The sequence below is a fragment of the Zootoca vivipara genome, chromosome 1 (assembly GCF_963506605.1).
Source record: "Zootoca vivipara chromosome 1, rZooViv1.1, whole genome shotgun sequence".
NCBI classification, from domain to species: domain Eukaryota; kingdom Metazoa; phylum Chordata; class Lepidosauria; order Squamata; family Lacertidae; genus Zootoca; species Zootoca vivipara.
In genome coordinates, this window is record NC_083276.1 from 81700576 (window position 1) to 81720802 (window position 20227).

The 20227-nt window shown below is 45.1% G+C and overlaps 1 long non-coding RNA gene across 1 annotated transcript; it reads right to left on the reverse strand.

Moving 5' to 3' along the window:
- Nucleotides 1–198: 198 nt before the first annotated feature.
- LOC132592464 (uncharacterized) lies at nt 199–9555 on the reverse strand. Its single transcript, XR_009557962.1, has 2 exons — nt 9378–9555; nt 199–814 (listed from the first exon to the last, which is right to left on the reverse strand). It is a non-coding gene; the product is annotated as an uncharacterized LOC132592464 (long non-coding RNA).
- Between the last annotated feature and the right edge of the window lie 10672 nt (nt 9556–20227).

A 20227-nucleotide genomic window follows, 5' to 3' on the forward strand; every position in this document is an offset into this window, starting at 1 on the left:
CATCTGGAAACCCACATATACAATAAAATACAAGCCACAAAGTTTCTCCCCATTCAAAAACTTAACAGGACTGTATGTGCAGGAAGTCGCTACCCATGTCTTCCTTTCCACATCTAGAATGAGTCAGAGCTTTCTTTCCCACAAATTTTTAACATTTACCAGCAATTCAGCAACTTTGAGAACACAGGAGACACCCAGTTAAAGAAGCGGCAACATTTATTAGGCAATAGGCTGCTGTAACACCTCAGAAAGAGAACAGTCAAAGGCGATTTGCAAGAAAGCAACAACCCTTCAGCTTCCACTCAGATGCCAAACCATGTTGGCCTGTGAACCGTCCTAACCCAGCAGTTGATGCTGAACAGCCCCACTATCCGTTTTCTCAGTTACACCTTCCTTTTGCCTCACATAGCAAGGCTCCGTGTCTATCCCCTGAATATTGCCAATAAGGGACGTCTAGAGGCTTCATGCTGCTGTGGCCACCCACCCAATGCCCTTTTTACATTGCACTGCTTGCGTTGGGCTCAGACAGTAGCACAATGTGAAAAGAGCCTTGGACAGGGGCCATGCCCAGTGCCTCAGGAGGCTCTTCGCGCACTCTTTCCCTCTCTCCGAATTCCTATGCGGAAACAAGAGAACTGCCTTCTCACCTCGCCCAAGACAACGGGGATTCATTTTAACTCTTTTATCAGTTTGCTTTCTTTGGGATCTCCTCTTGGCTGCCGTAGTGCCCAAATAATTTCAGCCGTCCTCTCTGGTCTTCATTCAGCAGGAACATCCAGCTTGGTGTTTCTAGAAGGTGTTTCAGAAGGTCCACCTAGAGAGGGAGGGGAATAAAAGTAGATGGAATAACTTCTTTTTACCGCTAAACTGCTCTCTGTCACTGCACCCACCAGCTCCACTTCTGCAGTGAGGAGGCTATTCGCAGATTAAGGAAATGTCTGTTCTTGTTAGAAGACGGCTAAAAAAACTCCTTACTTGCCAGATCAGAAAAGTCTTTATTCTAGTGCAAGTATGGTGTCTTCATTTGCTTAGCCACTGAACAAACAGCTAGATCCAGAATGTTGGATTCAACTCTTGTCTCTCTCCAAAAATGCCTCTGTCTTGGTATTCTTTTAATTCCAACCTGAGATTTGTGGGTTGTTGTTTTAATTCTACAGAGGGATAATACTTTGCATCAAGATGGGAGTAAAAGAAATAAGACAACTTAAAAATAATAATCATTAGATACTAGGAGAGTAGGATTCTTAGGGATGCAGGTGGCGCTGTGGTATAAACCACTGAGCCTCTTGGGCCTGCCAACTGGAAGGTTGGCTGTTTGAATTCGCTTGACGGTGGTGAGCTCCCATTGCTCTGTCCCAGCTTCTGCCAACCTAGCAGTTCAAAAGCACACCAGTGCAAGTAGATAAATAGGTATCACTGCAATGGGAAGGTAAACAGCTTTTCCATGCACTCTGACACTCGTCACAGTGTCCCGTTGCGGCAGAACTGGTTTAGTCATGCTGGCCACATGACCCGGAAAGCTGTCTGTGGACAAACGCCTGCTCCCTCTGCCTGAAAGCGAGACGAGTGCCACACCCCATAGTCGCCTTTGACTGGATTTAGCCGTCCAGGGGTTCCTTTACCTTTTTAAATCTTTTAATAGGATTCACGTGTTCATATTTCTGGGTATGGATTAGAACCTGTACCATTCGTCTCTTACTTTTGGCCCTACATACAATCTCCTATACAAATACTGAAGATCTGGGATTCTCCATTTCCACTATGCCCTTGAAAGATTGAGACAAATGGAGAAAAAGTAGCTTTACACTCCAAATCATCTAGTAGGCAGCAGAGTCGGGGATAAGCAACGTTAGGTTTCCATGTCTATTACTGTAGCTATCAACTAATCCTTACTACTATTCAATACACAGAAGCTATTTTTCCATTAGCAACCATTATGTGTCTCCACGCCAACCAAATGTACATATTCCAATCTAATGGAGTCTGGTGTATATGAGAAGAGTGTGATTTACATGTGAACTACTATATGGACCACAATATATGCTGAATGGTTGATATAGGTTATCACCATGCACAATTTTGTGTGCGTATGTCCAACGAGTAGCATATACTGTACAGGCCTTACCATAGCTCTGCAAATATATGCAACAAAGTCCTCTGACGGTCTGTCCTGCAACTGTTGCCAGATGCAGACAACTGCTGCATTACTGGTTTGGCTGTGGTCTGTAAGCCTTGAGGGCTGAAGCATTCACTTGACCCGATCTCTTGATCCTATGGAATTCACTATGGATGCTATAAATATCACCATGGGCCTCCAGCAGGAAATTGGGGTGGAATTGTTTTCAAGTAACAACCAGAAGCTCTGTTGCGACAAGCAGGGTTGAAAGTACGGGGTAAAATACATACTCTACCCAGAGGAACTCAAAGCAAATAGATAATAAGGGGCAGAATGGCAAACAGAGGTGCAGGCGTGGGAGGTTTATTTTCCAAAGCTATGAGTGCTGTCAGTCAAGGTTGGGAGTCTCACCCCACTGCCTTAACCACATCCCACGCTAATCATAATCACATCACAAGACCTTGGAATTTGATTCATGTGAACTCTAGGTTAAAAAAAGTTGCAACACAGGGCAGAACTCCCTTCCCCAGAACCAAAATCTTGCTATGCAATATGGCTATGCCTATGGAGACCTCTGAAAGAGAACCAGCAAACAGCTCCCCAGTAAAAAATGGATGCAGATGTATTTATAACAAAGTGCCTAAGTGGTTTGGCTGGGAATTGTGCCATAAATGAAATGGAGAGGCCGGCTGATTGTTTTGTGACGTGGGCTGGTGGGAAAGGGTGCCCTCATCTTTCACCAACAGGTCACTCACCTACCAGTAGTGCTGAACCTTGCAACTAGATATGAAGCAATTGGACTTTTTGGGAAATGACAACATGCTTCTGGAGCAAAGGGAGCGGCTTTCAAGTGAAAGAACTAGACAAGTGAGCTGCACCACAGATATAATCTCTCCTCTCACATAAGTCTCCCACTCCCTACCTATATAGGCTTTTATATTCTGCACCGGGGGGTGGGGGAGTTATGCCCTCCGGACGTTGCTTGACTACAACTTCCATCAGCGCCAGCCATTATGGCCAATGGTCAGGGACGATGGGAGTTGTAGTCCAGCAGCTCCGGAGGGCATTGCGTTGGCTACACCTCCTCTTCTACACACAGAGATCTTTGCTGGATCCCGACATTTTGTTGCAGTTATTCTGCATGGCTTTCTTGGCTGCACAAATTCAGTGGTAGATAGCTGCAATGATCTAACAAAGATAGTGTAGGCAAACCTCTCCTGCATTGTGGTTCAGTTCAGACTGTTATATTGGTTGAGGCCATTAAATAGCTAATCACTGCACCTCATTAAGAGGGGAACTGTATGTTCTATGTTTAATCATTGCTAACTTCTGAAAAGAAGAATCGGAGACAAGGGCAACCCAAGGCATTAACAATCCGCAAAACCTTGGAAGACAAAAATACTGAACTTGGCTTCATATAAAAGTTTAAAAAAAGGTGTAAAAGCAACCATAAATGTAATTAACAAAATCAAGATGATCCAGAAAAATGAAATGGAAGTATGCATGACTTTGACAGAGACAATTTCTCAACTGAACTCAAGCATGTTTTCTAATAAATTAAGGTAAGTAGTTTACTGGGTGGAAGGATTCACAAGCATGCAAGTTTTGTTGGAACTGCAAGAAAATATTGCTGCAATGGGACCGAGCTCAGGAGCAAGGAAGCTGCTTGTGAACGCAATACTACGTAAGACAAGGATGAAAGCATTTGAAACTTTGTCCATTTAGCCAAGAACTTTTCCCCTTTTCACAAAGAAACAAAACCAGCCTCTAGTATACAATATAGAGGACAAATAGTTAAAGACCACTGAAACACGTCCCCTGAACACTGATCAGCTTTCTCCCCAAGTTATATTGATCTAAACAGAAAAGGTAACACAGGGACCTTCTAGACTTGTTCCCTGAGATTACATATATCGGTTGTACCATAAAGACATCACACCACTTTTGAATAAGACAGTTTAAATTGTAGTTACTCCATGTGACTCCGGAAGAAATATTTTGTCACTCACCGTTTTTGTTTGTTTGTTTTAAAAAAACAAGACCGGTTCAAGTTGATTAACAGAACGGATTGAGTGACACATGTAACTAGAATATATTTTTAAATGTTTTTAGAAGAGCACTGGAATCTAAAATTCTGACTAGGTGTAAAGGCACAAAATCCAATGATGCTCACATGTCCAAACTTGAGTGTTAGGAGCCAGTATACAGAGTGGAGGCAGTTTGTCAATTCACACTGAGGCTTGAAAGCAGGTAAAAGTGCACGTCTGAGAAAGGAAGTTGGTGGGCTGTATCAATTTATGCACATTTATGCTGGCCACATGACCCGGAAGCTGTCTGCGGACAAACGCCAGCTCCCTTGGCCTATAGAGCGAGATGAGCACGCAACCCCAGAGTTGTCCGCGACTGGACCTAATGGTCAGGGGTACCTTTACCGTTACTTTTTAAGGCCTTAGTATTTGGTGGCAGAGCAATCTATCCTCTCTTCCAGTCTGTGCAGGATGCTCTGTTTTTTCTCACACACTCAGGTGGCCCAATCTGAGTTTATGGAACGGTCACTCCAATACAACTGCCCAAGAGCAGGAAGCAAGGCTGTAATGCCAACCCTTGTTACCTGGGAGTAAGCCCCATTGGATTCAATAGGACATACATCTGAATAGACATGGTTAGGCTTGCACTGGAAGAGATCACCAGATCAGGGAGAAGTGTCCTTGATTAATAATGTTTTGGTTTCATGCTACTATAGCTCTTTTGTCAGGTTTCAAGTTAAAGATGGTTATAGTGGTTATATTTCCACCTGATTAAGCATGGTTGAACTGAATTGATGGCAATTAGTTGTAAAGCACTATGAGGAACCTGAGGGCACAATCCTGTTCTTGAGTTAACATTGGCTGAAGGGCTTTACAGCTTTGCAGAAATCCCATTATACAGACAGAATGCTGCCGCCACGGCAGATCCTTGGGTGGGGACTCCCCCAGTACAACGGCAGAGCCACATTAGCAAAGCCATTCTACTGGAGAAGATATGCCAGTGGAACAGCCAAAATAAAACTTTGTATCCATAAGGTCCTAGATTCAATCCCCAGCATCTCCAAGTAGGACTAGGAGAGACCCTGCCTGAAGCCCTGGAGAGCTGCTGCCAGTCAGTGTAGGCAATACTGAGCCAGATGGACCGATGGTCTGACTCAGCATACGGCAGCTTCCTCTGTTCCTATGAGCCATGGGTGAGACATCAACAGCACAGAGGAGGTGCAAACATGCTGGATTCTATACCCCTTCACTCCACAGCTATGCCCCTGTTGACAGCGAAATTTTGCACCAGCCCTGCAGCAGGGCACATGAGATTTCCTTCCTACTGTCTTCAAGGGAGTGGGACATATTAAAAGATAGCTGGCTCTGGATGGACAGGTGGCCCACCTGCATCTCCATGAGAGAGTACAGGATACCGTGTAACTCGGCACCCAGTCACACCACACTCCAACCAGTAAAGCCTTAACAGATGGCAGAATAGCACACACAAAGAGATTCCTTAGTGAGAGGAAATTACGGAGAAAGAGAACTTTGAACAAAGAAGTTCACTTTCACAACATACATGGGAATGTGAGCACATTGCTAGAGCTTCTCTGCCTTGAACCCTAACAGGCGGTGTTAGAAACCGAGATGTGAAAGCTAGGAGCTAAATGGCACCGTAATCTTAGGTTATGGGTGCAACAATGGAATGTCTAGGCATTAGGCACTTTTTAATAAGAAGAATACAAAGCTGAAAATGAACGAACTGCAGCTAAAATCTTACGTTCATTTTTCACATGGTCTAGTCCTTCCCCTGCCCACTCCCATAATATTCTTAAGAGGGTCTCTTCTCCAATCTTCAGAGAGTAGCTGGAAGTGGGGAGGCAGAAAAAGGTCCTCCTTTCCTTCCACTCTGCAATTTTAATCTGAAATCTTAGGTGCAATACTGCACCCAGAGCTCAGAAACTGCTCATACAAATGAAATTCCCTGTCACATAACGCACCTGGAACAATGGGAGTTTCTAACACTGCTAACCTCGCCTTGAAGCTCCCACCCTACTCCAACTATTTAGAAATGCAGTATCTTAGTACTCTATATATGCTATCAGAACATGAAATCTAATGGAGAACAAAGATTTCCAAACAAGCTATGTAAAAAAAATTGCTGCCTTCACCCCTGAAAAAAAATCCAGATTGTGGGCATAAAGATGCTTACAGTATTATATTATTGTTTCTAGATAGGGTTACCACCTACTGAAATAAAAATTCTAGTTCCTGGGCAGCCCCAGAGTTTTCCAGGACTCAGCAGTTACCAGGGGGTATCTATTCACCCAAGATGCACAGCTCCAGAAACAACCAAACTGAGGAGGGAAACACCCCCTGACTTTTTTCCTGGTTTTCCCGACAATTACTTGAAGCAAAATAAAAATCAGCCAAGTCAGTTCTTCTTCTCTCCCATACCCTATTGGGCTGGCAACCAAATTTGTATACTGTCTAATCTTGCTAGCAATACTTATTTAGCAAATTGCTTCCTCTCAACTTTAATTCTCACTTCATGCAAATACATGATCCTCAGGGTCCCTTCCAACTCTGATTCTATCCCTCCCTGTTTAATTTGCAAACCCCTTTGGGAAGCTGCTGCTTTATTATGTGTGAACTGACTCTGCATTAATGATGGCTGTGTACCACCTAGTTTAAAGAAACTGTAATGATGGGAACTGCAGTTCTGACTTAATACGGTTTAACATTGGCAGCATACCATAAACATATACCTTGGTCTAACTGCACCCAAAGCAAGGATAATTGCTTAGGTCAGGGATAACTCACACAAATACTTCTTAGGTCTTTTTCTCAATCTGTACAACATCCAGCGGGTCACGCTGTATGTTAGAATCATAGAACCATAGAATCATAGAGTTGGAAGAGACTACAAGGGCCATCCAGTCCAACCCCCTGCCAAGCAGGAAACACCATCAAAGCATTCCTGACAGGTGGCTGTCAAGCCTCCGCTTAAAGACCTCCTAAGAAGGAGACTCCACCACACTCCTTGGCAGCAAATTCCACTGTCGAACAGCTCTTACCGTCAGGAAGTTCTTCCTAATGTTTAGGTGGAATCTTCTTTCTTGTAGTTTGAATCCATTGCTCCGTGTCCGCTTCTCTGGAGCAGCAGAAAACAACCTTTCACCCTCCTCTATATGACATCCTTTTATATATTTGAACATGGCTATCATATCACCCCTTAACCTTCTCTTCTCCAGGCTAAACATACCCAGCTCCCTAAGCCGTTCCTCATAAGGCACTGTTCCCAGGCCTTTGACCATTTTGGTTGCCCTCCTCTGGACACGTTCCAGCATGTCAGTATCCTTCTTGAACTGTGGTGCTCAGAACTGGACACAGTATTCCAGGTGAGGTCTGACCAGAGTGGAATACAGTGGTACTATTACTTCCCTTGATCTAGATGCTACAGAGCCTAGGACTTGCCGATCAAAAGGTCGGAGGTTCGAATCCCCGCAACAGGGTGAGCTTCCATTGCTCGGTCCCAGCTCCTGCCAACCTAGCAGTTCGAAAGCACATCAAAGTGCAAGTAGATAAATAGGTACTGCTCCAGCGGGAAGGTAAACACGTTCCCATGCACTGCTCTGGTTCGCCAGAAGCAGCTTAGTCATGCTGGCCACATGACCTGGAAGCTGTACGCCGGCTCCCTCGGCCAATAGAGCGAGATGAGTGCTGCAACCCCAGAGTCGGTCACGACTGGACCTAATGGTCAGGGGTCCCTTTACCTTTACCTTATATATGTATTGTCTGCGCTGAGCTAATCCATTGTCAACATACCAACCATTTGAAATTGCCTTTAGCCACGCTGTGAGTAGATGCTTCTGCCACAGATGTGCATAAAACCCAGCAGCCTCTGCTAAAGCTGAAAAATAAACCCCAACAAGTAACCTTGCATGTTTCCCCTTAAACGGAAAACTTTATTCCCCAAGGGGCAACAGTGCTGTCCTAATGAACATCACTCCCCCTTCCCCCGGTCAATGCAAACAGGAACATAGGGAGCTGATTTATATTGGATCAGTCTATGGGTCCATCTAGCTCAATATTGTCTACCCTGACTGGCAGTGGCTTTCTAGGGTTGCAGACAGGGATATTCCCAGCCATGCCTGGAAATGGTGGGGGCCGAATCTGAGACCTTCTGCACGCAAAGCAGATCCTCTACTACAGAGCTACGCCCATTACATGTGCTTGGTTTTTGCATAGGCTTGGGTCTCCAATGGGCAATGGGCAAAAATGTAAACAACGCAGACTAAAGAGTCACCAGGCTCTAGATATTGGGAACTTGAGGTCTTTAGAATGCCTCTTTTACAGACATCCTAGGCAGCCTTCCTCCTCAGACTTGCTGGTTGTTGAGCTACAAAAGTGTGGCCAAGGAGGACATGCAAGATCTTCCCAACTCAAACCCTAATGTGCATATGTCCTAGTTTGGGGGGATCCAAATATGAACTGAGAAGAACGCAGAACTTTTTGTACACGTGATACAGGGTCCCCCCCCCAAGAGTACAATCAAAGCACCTTTTGCGTTTCCTGTAATGCAAACACAACCATAACCATGGTGGCTGGAAATGTGGTGTCTTCATAAAACCCTTCCAGCTTTTTCTACCCTGCATTCACATTCACAAAGGAGCGCAAGCCCTGAGAGGAAAAAAGGGGATCCGAGGTACCTTCGTGTCACATTGGGGGTGGGGCAGGGAGAAGGGGTGCCTGCAATCCGGGACTACTCTTGGAGACCTCAAAAGGCTGGAGGGGGGCTCGCTCTTCCGGACTCTCTGATTCCCATGGGACCCCTCTTTCCTGGGCCCAGGACAGGAGAGAGTAGCCCCCCGAGGGCTCTTGGGGGACTCTCGCCTCCTGCTTTTTTCACCAGCCAAGGGTTGGCCGGAGGAAGCCTTTCCCCCGCCCTGCCCTCCTTCACGCCACTCCCGGAGAAGCCTCGCCAAAGGGCGCTTGAGTGGAACTGGTGGGGGGCTGGAAGGACGGGGGCGGGGAAGGCAGGTTAAAGACTCGGAAGGTCGCCGCCCTCCATTCCCCGGAGGTCTCTAGCAGTGCTTCGGGCGGCGGGGACCCGTCCAGCCTTCACCCCTCTCCACAGAGCCGCCACACAAAAAACACCCCCGAACCCCCGCGTTTCAGACACGGAGCTTGTGCGAGGGACGCCGGAGGAGGGGAGGGGACCCCCCTCGCGAGCCATTGGACGCCTTTACCCTTTCAGCAGCTCTCGGGCTTCTCCTCGTCTCTCGCCTCCCCCAGTGGCAGAGGTGGAAACTTGCGGGGAGTTTCCTCCCCCTTTCCCCCGGCCCGGGCATGGAAGTGGAAGACGCTCAAAGCAGCAGCTCCCGCTTCTCCTCTCCGCATTCCCTTCCGTCCATCTTGAATACTTGAGATTCTTGAATGGAGCGTGTGGGGGATCCGCGCCGTGCTGCTCCCATTGGCTGCCCGTTAACCCTTTGGAGAGGGGCTTCGCCTTCTCATTGGACGCGGTCCCGTCCCCCGCCCACGCGCCGCCGCCCACCCCTAGTGCCCCCCACGGCAAACAGGGATTCTGCTACAACCTTTCGATCTGTTGTTGCAGCTGTTTGTTTCGGTGGTCGGTGCGGAAAGTTCGTTCAGAAGCAGAGGCGCGCGAGGGGATCGTTGTTAGAACAGCAATAACAACAACAACTACTACAACTACAACTGCAACAAAGATAACAACAACAACAACAACAACAACAACAACAACAACAACAACAACAACAACAACAACAACAACAACAACAGTACCCTGCCCTTTTGACTGGCTTGCCCATTTGACTATACTGTATAACTAATTGTATCTGAAGAAGTGTGCATGCACACGAAAGCTCATACCAAAATAAAAACTTAGTTGGTCTTTAAGGTGCTGCTGGAAGGAATTTTTAAAAGTTGTATAGTTATTTATCTCCACTTCAGAGAAGGCCCTCTGCGTGGTTCCCTGTAACTTCTCTTCTCGCAGTGAGGGAACTGCCAAAAAGCCATCAAAGCTAGATCTCAGTGTCTGGGCTGAGCGATGGGGGTCAGGGGTGCCAACTTGAATGAAATGGGGGGGGGCAGGTAAACCCTTCCCCTAATAATCGATTACAAGAAGCAGTGCACACACACCATTTGAATGGCAATGCCCATCAACTTGGGGGGCAGCCCCCACAAATATTTTATGGGGGGCAAAGGGGCTTTGGTTCCTAGGAGTTGGATCCTATGACGGGCGTGGAGACACACAGAAGCAGTGCAATGGGGCGTCTTGCCTAGTTTACATGAGATGGGCGGGGATGAGGAAGCAGGCACCCACTCTTCCCTTGGCTCCTGGTACCAAGAAGGTGGGTGGGTGGGGTGCGGTGAAAGCAGGAGGCACTGTCTGAAAAGGGTCACGAAAATGTTGGCCCTTGCATGCTTCATTTTGGCTCTGCATCCGCAGCAAAATGCCCTGGGCTGGGCTGCAACTGCTCTCAGCACTGGCATGCAGCTTATGTGCACTTTGGGGGGGGGTGTTTTTGTGCTGTTGTTCTGCCTTCCTTGGATGGTGCCAACCCAGCAGATGGTGCTAGTGCCAATAGACATGTCAGTTTTGTTCTGACAATGGACCTGTTTCAAAGCTGTATTTGAAAAATTGCCCCCACATCCTTTCCTCAGAAGCTTTGAGATCACATGGGTGGAAGCAACTTTCAGCAAGGTAGCTGGGATGGTGAGTCCTGTCCTCCAGCAACAACTGGAAGGCTACAGGTGAGTCACCCCTGGTATCAAAGAACACATATTGTCTCTTAAGAGAACCAAGGAACTCCCCACAATGCATAGTTTTGCCCTTAGGCACTCTTATCAAATCCTTCACCCCAAGTGACCACAAATTAAAGGAATGCAGAGGAGACAAGTTGCAGACAGAACACGGGCGAGAAAGTCCTCACAGCCTGTGTTGACATCTTGTATATCTCAATTAGTAGGGCATTTCCTAAGAAAGGCAATACTCTTGACATAACAATTGGGACATTTTGTATTCACTTACACCCTGCGTGCTCATTAGGCACACCTGTGAGACAAAGACTGTTCAGGTTTTCTGAATAAGTACCTATTTTCTACATTTATTTGCATATATTCCTAAAGCACCTTCATTTCCCCCCCATTGAAGTATGTCGGATTATACATCCATTGTTTTTATTTATGGATATGGTAAAGGTAAAGGACCCCTGGATGGTTAAGTCCAGTCAAAGGCGACTATGGGGTTGCGGCCACCTGTGTCTTTTATAACAGGAAGTTACGCCAGCCAGTCATGGGCACTGTTAAAGAATGGTTTGGGTGGCAAATCTAAAAAAAAAATGTAGTATGAACACTGACAACTGGGAAACATTGGCCTGCGAGCGCTCCAATTGGAGAACAGCCTTTACCAAAGATGTCATGGGTTTTGAAGACGCTCAAACTCAGGACGAAAGGGAGAAACACGCTAGGAGGAAGGCACACTTGGCAAATCCTCACCATGATCAACTCCCTCCCGGAAACCAATGTCCCCACTGTAGTTTGACATGTGGATCCAGAATTGCCCTCCACAGTCACTTACAGACTCACCTTTAAAACTGTGTTTATGGAAGACAATCTTACTCGGCTTCCCAAAGCCCCAGGACTTTTGTGCTGACTCCCAATAACTCCTGTCAAGATGATCTAGGGTCTGGAAACCAAGCCTTATGAGGTACAGTTGAGGGAATTTGGTATGTGTAGCCTGGAAAAGAGGACACCGAGAGGAGATATGATAGCCATCTTCAAATATCTAAAGGGCAGTTACATAAGTGATGGAGCAAGCTTGTTTTCTCCTGCTCAGGAGTGTAGGACCTGAAGCAACGGCTTCAAGTTACAAGCAAGGAGATTGCAACTCAATATCAGGAAGAACTTTCTGGTGGTAAGAGCTGTTTGACAGTGGAATTATCCTTCTGGACACCCTCAGAATATCACTATAGTGCTTTGAGGGAAAATACCATAATTTCCTGCTTGCAGATGCTGGGAAAACCTAACATTAGATTTCCCACAATCACCTCCCACAGGCAAATACGTACAAGCAGAATTTCTCACGCACAATCCTGTTTGATTACAGTAAGAGCAGCCCCAAGCAATGCTTTTTACATCATTTCCCATTAGAGAAGGAAACACAGGAAAGCTTCCACTGGGATTCAGAGATTCAGGGAAGGCTCCTCACACAACCATGAAATAGCTAGAGATTATGGGACTTTTAACACAGTTATTTGTACTAGAGGCTATCATTGCACACGGCTTGCGTAGGAAAGGTCCGCAGGTAGAAATTAAGAAAAGTGAGCAGGGTGTGTTGCATAAAGAACAGCAATCAAAACTGAATTTGAAAAAGTTAGGAACTTTTCAAGACAGGTTGAGATACTCGAAATCAGCATCGAGATTGGAGAAGACATTCAATACTTTAAAAGCTTCAGATAATAATAATAATAATAATAATAATAATAATAATAATAATAATAATAATTTATATACCACCCTATACCCAGAGGTCTCAGGGGGGTTCACAGAAAAGATCACAATACTGTATATAAAATCAAAATCAAAATAACCCAATAAATGGCAGGCAAATGCATTTTTGGCATGTTGTTAAGGTTAACTAAATTGAAAATTCCTCAGATTTGTCTCAGACATTGGGGGAGGGGGGAGTTTAGACAATGTTGCCAAACATTTTGTGCTTACCAATATTGGCTGTTCACAGTTAACTGACACAGAAGTCTGAAGATGGCCATTGACCAGCTCCTCCTGCCCCTTCATGATCTCCCAGTGATAGGCAAGGATTGTGAGATTGTGAAGTCCATCCTTTGTAGGTTACCAGTATAGGAACAATCCTACCCCACTGTTGTACAAATACAAACATACAACAAAGTAGAAGGTAATTGATGGAAGGAGAGATGGGAAACTGTGAGACTTACCTGTAAGAATTCACTTTCTTTGTTTGGATAAGGGGTTAGATAAAGGGTTGAGTGTTCCAACATTAGGGGTGTTTCCAGTCAGGAGCTTTATTTGAGATATTGAGATACTGAGATATTGCAAATGGATAATTGACAACAGTTTTTGTTTTGCTTTAACTTACTGGAATTCCCCTAGAAATAGTAAATCTTTATTAAATGGGTTGTGGGGATATGGAATACAAGCTGGCAGTTTGATACCGAAAACATTGTATGGATGCTGCATGGAGGAAGAGCATTGGCCCTACAATAAACACCTGCTAGAAGCATCCAATGTGTTTTGCGTGGAATGGCCACCACTTCATTCACTCGTTTTTTATGGGGCATCCACACAGATGAAGCTATCATCAAATCGTCATGCTGTATTTTCCCCTGTGATTTTTCTGTCTTTCTCCTATTTTGAGGGAAGTATTTAAGCATTTACCTGGAAATTTAGATTTGCGTAATTAAATTGGATTAAACTCAAGTGCAACAAATTCAGTTTTCATAAGAAACAGACTTTTGTGGTTTGGAAAGGAGCAAATACACTGGAAAATGTCAAATGAATGATTAACAAGGAATACATATATATGCCCCACAAGCAAATCGGGATGAATATTTGTGGTTGTATAATTTCTCTGCAAAGAAAACAAATGCCAGATCTATACCAGCCAAGATCCAAGCCCACTTCAGAAAATGACAAAGCCGCAAGGGTAATCAAAATTCACTTGTGTGCCCAGCCTTTGCATGTTCACTCAGAAGTAAATATTTGCAACTTGCAACTGCAATTGTTGAAGCTGAGGACCTCCAAGACAAGGGAGGCTACAGTTCACACTGTGCCTGAACCTGGTGCCTGAGAGGCACTTTCTACAGTTTGCAAATGTACCCACAGGCCCCCAAAGTTTGATGATGCATGTTCTAGTCCTCTTCAGCAGACCTTTGCAAGAGCTTCAGAATGTTGCAATTGTGCACAGGAGACTTTAGCTGTTCACACAAATGTGAACATTTTGAAATAACTCGGAGACTTTGGAAGAAATGCCCAAAGGATGTTTTATCCTGGAAGAAATGTGGTGCCATCAATTAGTCTCAGTAATTGGATGCTAGTCAGTCACACCCTTTCTTTAAGAACTTCCTCCAGGAATTCGGTGCTTCTTTTGCATTTCCCAGTATTGCTCCATCCCATAAAGTGATAAGGTAAGTTATTTTGGGGCACCAGTCACTTACAGCCGTCATTTCATGTTTCCACATCCGTAACTTCTTTTTTTTTATGATTTATGACTCCCCCATTTCCTCTTCCTCCTGGGGGCATCTCTCAGATTTTTTAGCTTATTCACCTTGCCCGTCATCTCTTATACAACATCTCCACAGACGTCTGGCTAGCTGTTGCATATCTTAGAAAGAGATCTAATTTGCATTTCGAAATTTTAAGAAATCTCTTCCTCTTAAGAGAGTCCTTCCTCTATACTGGTGTGTCCGTTCCCCCCCCCCCCCCCAGTGCCTAGACCTTTCCACAAGTAACCTTGTCACTTGTGCTTTAGTGCTACTGTTTATTTACCTTTGGCCAGCAGTTAAGTTTTCACAATTGTCCGAAAAGTGAAAGCTTTTGTGTGCATGGTTACTACGTGCTAAGTTTTTATAATAAACTAACTAGACTAGCTTACTTACAACTTTCATATCCCTGGTCCTACCAACCTAGCAATTCGAAAGCACGTCAATAAATAGGTACCGCTCTGGCGGGAAGGTAAACGGCATTTCCGTGCACTGCTCTGGTTCACCAGAAGCGGCTTAGTCATGCTGGCCACATGACCCGGAAGCTGTATGCCTGCTCCCTCAGCCAGATGAGCGCCACAACCCCAGAGTCATCTGCAACTGAACCTAATACTCCGTGGTCCCTGTACTTTTACTAGATTTGACCCAAGGCCCATCTAGTTCAGCATCCTCTTCTTAGAGTGCCCATCCAGGTGCTAGTGGGAAGCCCAAAAGCAGAATATCAACAGCATCCTGCTCACCTGTGTGCCCTGTTTTCGGAAAGGCGGCATACAAATAAGATGATCGACTGATTTATTAAAATAAAGTTGTTGTTTTCTTTTTAAAGAAAATGCACAGGAACCCCTTGAAGTTGTTTCAGATCTGGTGGGGTTTGTTCCATATAGCCTCTGTCAGTCTGTAGTCTAGTCGCTGAATTATGAGTTAGCCGAGGTTTCTGATAGGTCTTTTCAGGGGCGTTGGAAGATAGGGGCGGTAGGGGCGGTGCCCCGAGCGGCGGGCTCCAAGGGGCGCCATCGCAGGCGCCCACCCCACCCCCAAAACGTGCACCCCATCCCCGGAATGTGTGCCATGCCCCTCCGGGAGGCGTGCCCCACCCCCAGAGTAGGCGCCAGCCCCGCCCCCCCCCCCGGTGCTGGAGCATGAAGTTCTGCCACTGGGTCTTTTACATATTGATTGATTGTATTTTTTACACAACCCTTCATCCAACAGGATCCTACGATCAGTTTATAGCTGGGGACCCTCCAGATGTCTCTTTTTATTGTGCATTCATGCTTATGCATGCTCATGATGTTATTGGGCTGGTTATACACAAGCCACTTCCAAGACTGTTTGCACCTCCAAACACTTTGGGGCATACATACTGCTTCCTTTCCAACTGGTATAAGTCCAGTAGCTTCCTGTGATAATCCTGTAATTTTTCATGCCGCAGATGTTTCCAGCAGATGCATGTGTTTGTCCCACTTTTGTATATGTTCTCATATGTAGTGCAAAAGTGCCCCTCTGGGTGACAATGAGGGTAACGTTGGGGAAGTATTGCGGAGCAGCTAACAAAGTAGAATGGCATGTGAACAGTCCAGTGAAATCCACCACTAAGGTACTATATAAGACACCTTGGGGTATAGGGCAGTCTAGTCCTTTTTTCCTGGGGGGACGCATCCAGGGGGACGCATACCCCTAAATATTTTATGAATGTAAGTTTGGCCTCATTGAGGGGCAGTATTTCAATATGAGTAGGAAAATGAGAGTACCTCTAAATGTTGTTTTTTAAAGGAAAAAGAAAAAGCATTGGGGCAGTCTATAAATTCAAATAATAATAATAATAATAATAATAATAATAATAATAATAATAACAACAACAATGCAAAAAAGCCTCCGCCAGTCTGCAGGGGCCCCGTCACATTAAAAACAGCAAGAAAAGCAGTGCTAAAACAAGACTTCAAACAAGAAATACAACTATACAGTACAATAAATCCTACAGTAATAGTTGTATTTGTCCTGTCATGTGCCTGTACCCCCTAGTCCTTTGGCTCTTGAAGAGAAGCCTCACATGCAGCATATTTCCATAGATGAGTTCAAGATAGGTTATTGGGACATTTCTCTGTCCACTTCCTTCATGCCATGCATAATTTTATAAAACTCTTGTCATGTCTCTGCTTAGTCATTTTCCTTCAAAAGCGCCCCAGATGCTCACGTTACCTCAGAGGGAATGTCCTTTAACCCCTTGGTCATTTTTCTTGTCTTTTTATACATGTTCCCCAGATCTATGATACCCCATCTTTAAATGTACACAACATTCCAAATGTGGCCACACCATGGATTTTATAGAGAGGCATTACAAGACTGGCCAATTTGTATCGAAATCTCTTTCTTAATACCCACTAGCATGGACTTTGCCCTCCCCTCTCACTAACTACTACATACTGCCTACAGAGTTGACATTTTTGTTGAGTTGTCTATCACAATCATTACAACTTTCCCCCCTTAAACTAGACTGTCTTGTTCCCCTTAAACTAGCCTGCTACTTATGGGTACAGTGCAGCTCTGCCAACAGTTGTTGCTGTTGTTTTTAAATGCTCTTTTATTAATTATTTTGAACAATACACTGTAATAGACATGTATTGTTGTTGTTGTTGTTTAGTCGTTTAGTCGTGTCTGACTCTTCATGACTCCATGGACCATAGCACGCCAGGCACTACTGTCTTGCACTGCCTCCCGCAGTTTGGTCAAACTCATGTTCGTAGCTTCGAGAACACTGTCCAACCATCTCGTCCTCTGCCGTCCCCTTCTCCTAGTGCCCCCAATCTTTCCCAACATCAGGGTCTTTTCCAAGGATTCTTCTCTTCTCTTCTCATGAGGTGGCCAAAGTATTGGAGCCTCAGCTTCACGGCCTGTCCTTCCAGTGAGCACTCAGGGCTGATTAGACATGTATTACCATGTGCAAATCAAAGGCGAGCAAGAATAAACTTTTGATATAATTTGTTTCTGCTGCTTACACATGTGTATAAAGAAGAAACTAGGACGGGGTATCAGGAGCAATGGACAACATCAAGGTGGGTTGGCGATCATGTCGAGTCTCTCCTAAGGCTAAACAAGCAAGGCCAGCAGCCTCACCTCCTTCCACCAATTCAACAATACTTGCAACGTGCAGAAACTGGACTTCCTCAAAATGCAATCGCCTTGGATTGGCCCTTACTCAACCTGGTGTTGTAAGTCAGTTTCTCAGACAAGACTACGTACTAAATTTGCCTGTACCAACCAGTAAAAGTGATGTGCAAGAATGTTTTCCACCACCCCCAACCCGCCACTATCATGCAAGTAGTGAGATGACGAGTTCCTTGCAGAATAGCTCAGGAACAGTGAATAAGAATACGAGAACTGGAGGAGGAGATCTTGATACGCTTCATTTTGTTACCAGGGGCAAGTGGTCAAAAAGCTGTTCCAAGAAGCATACTACGCGGAGGCAGTGCCACCACATATGCATGTAGGTGCTGTGCTGCACACACTTTCTCCGGCACTTAGCAGACATGGTAGGGCTCAAATAGCTTAACTTAAGTGGCATAAGTTACCAGCAGTGGGTTACTTTGAGAACATCCTCCCTGACTACAGGTACATAATGTTCCAACTTTTAAACACCTGCTGAAAACTTTATGTTCCACCCGGCCTATGCAGGCAATTAAGAATACATCTTTCCACAAGGCTCTGTTTCTAGCTTTTTAATATGGTTCTTAACTATTTAATATGTTTTTCACTGTATGGTTTTATGTTGTAAACCACTTTGAAATATATATTATAATATATATATATATATATATATATATATATATATATATATATATATATAGAAGCATGGTTTGGAATGGGGCCTATATCCACATTGCCTTCAAGATCATTTCAGCTATTGGTTTTCCAAACCAGATGCCGTCCTCAGTGCGGAAGTAAGATTCATCGGGCAATCTGGCTCACATTTGTTCCTGGCTTGAGGTGGGAGTGTGCCACTTTGCCCTTTGTTTCAGGCAGCAAGTTGTCCTGGACCACTTCTTCTGGGGAAACTGCAAAGTGCAGTGATGATGAGGCCCTAGTCACTTACCTTCTCCATTTCACCCCGAGGCATTCTATTATTATTATTTATTAAAATTCTATACCGCCCTTCGTCCGAGGATCACAGAACAGTTTACATTCTGTACACTGATGCTAGCTTTTCCCAACCTGGTGCTCTCCAGATATGATGGGCTGCATCAGAGGCATACCTGGGCTCCCTTGTGCCCTTGGCAAGGAGCTCTATCAGTGCCCACTGTCCCTGTGTCTGGCCTCCCAGAGCAGGGGAGAAGTGGCCCCGGGGGTACGTGGATGGACGGGCAAATGGGCTTCTAGCCACCCTGAGCCAGAGTGGAGAGGCATTGTTTTTTCACCCCTCTGGGCCTGCCAACCTGGTCAACACCTGGATCAGCCCCAGCCAGAATGGCCCAAGGTCAAGAAGGATGGAAGTTGCACTCTGAAACATCTTGGGGAAAGCTGATTTATGCAAATTTCTGTTTTGTATGTGCCTGTTTCCTTAAAAGTACCCAGCAACATCCCATATATATTAGCATATGAACATGTGTTTGTACAGTATTAACTTTTTTGGCTTTATGTTTTCCAGACAATATCTGCCGCACTTTCATGCAGTTTCTCAACATCCTTTTCAGGATGGAAACGTCAGAACTGGGTACAGGATCTCAGCAGCTCATTCCGCAAATTTCCCAGCCTGATGTGAGCAACTTCCTTGGCTTGGAAAACCCCTTTTTGTTGTGAAGATTGACACTTGCATTCCTATCCTTCATCTCTAAAAGAGAAGGGAGGCATTCAAGACTAGGCATATTCCACAATTACAAAATCAATGGCTTGTCTCCAATTTACCTCTACTAAGAGTAGACTCATCAAAGTTAATGAACCTAAATCAGCCATGTCTATTAATTGAAATGGGTCTTCTCTGAGTATGACTAGCACTAGATATAACTCAGTATGGTTTTTTATCAGTATTTCTTACTTTTTTCTTTTAAAAAACAGCAGGTTTCTAGTCCTTCAGGTTGTGTGATCTAAACAACAGCAGGTTGCGAATTTCAGCTTTTGCAGAGAATTTCAGGTTGCCCCAGTGCAAAATGTTGCGGTCACCTTACATGTGGGTCACACACAGCCTCTTCTGGCTTATTTTTTTGAGCTACAAGCCCTTGCAATCAGCCCTTGTCCCAAAATTCTTAGCAGTGCAGGAGGACAAATGTGTGGAAGGGCGTGTGAGTGTGTGTAAAAGATCAATCGCACGAGCAGACCTTACACACTTAGTAATGCTGTTTGAACTTTTCTCTTTGGCCAACCATGAGAGGAGAGGAGAAAGAAAAGCAGGCGCAGCCCTATTAGCTTTCCACCCACACCCCATATCAAGTTTGGCTTTTTGCTCCAGTCGAAAAAATGTCAATAACAGTCCAGGGCAAGGGGATGCGGGTTGCAACTAGAGCAGAGTTGGGCAAGTCTAAGATCAATAAAGGCAATGATCGTACTAGAGGGTTGATAGGTGGTTTCAAATGGATCAGGGTGTCCCTAACAGTTATGTCTCACTTGCTCCTTTTCCTTCGCTCTTCTCAACCTGGGAGGGAAGCTGCAACTGTCTAGATCAGGGTTTCCCACCCCTTTTCCGACTGTGGCCCCCTTCCGACCTTGCTTCCTTCCTGTTCCCCCCTCCGTACTACCAGGCAGCTTGCGGACAGCTTGGTGTGCACAGTGGTGGAGTGCAGAAGTGGGAGGGAGAAGGAAGCAGAAGCAATGTTGTTGCAGAGTGCGCATGGCGATCCATCCATTGG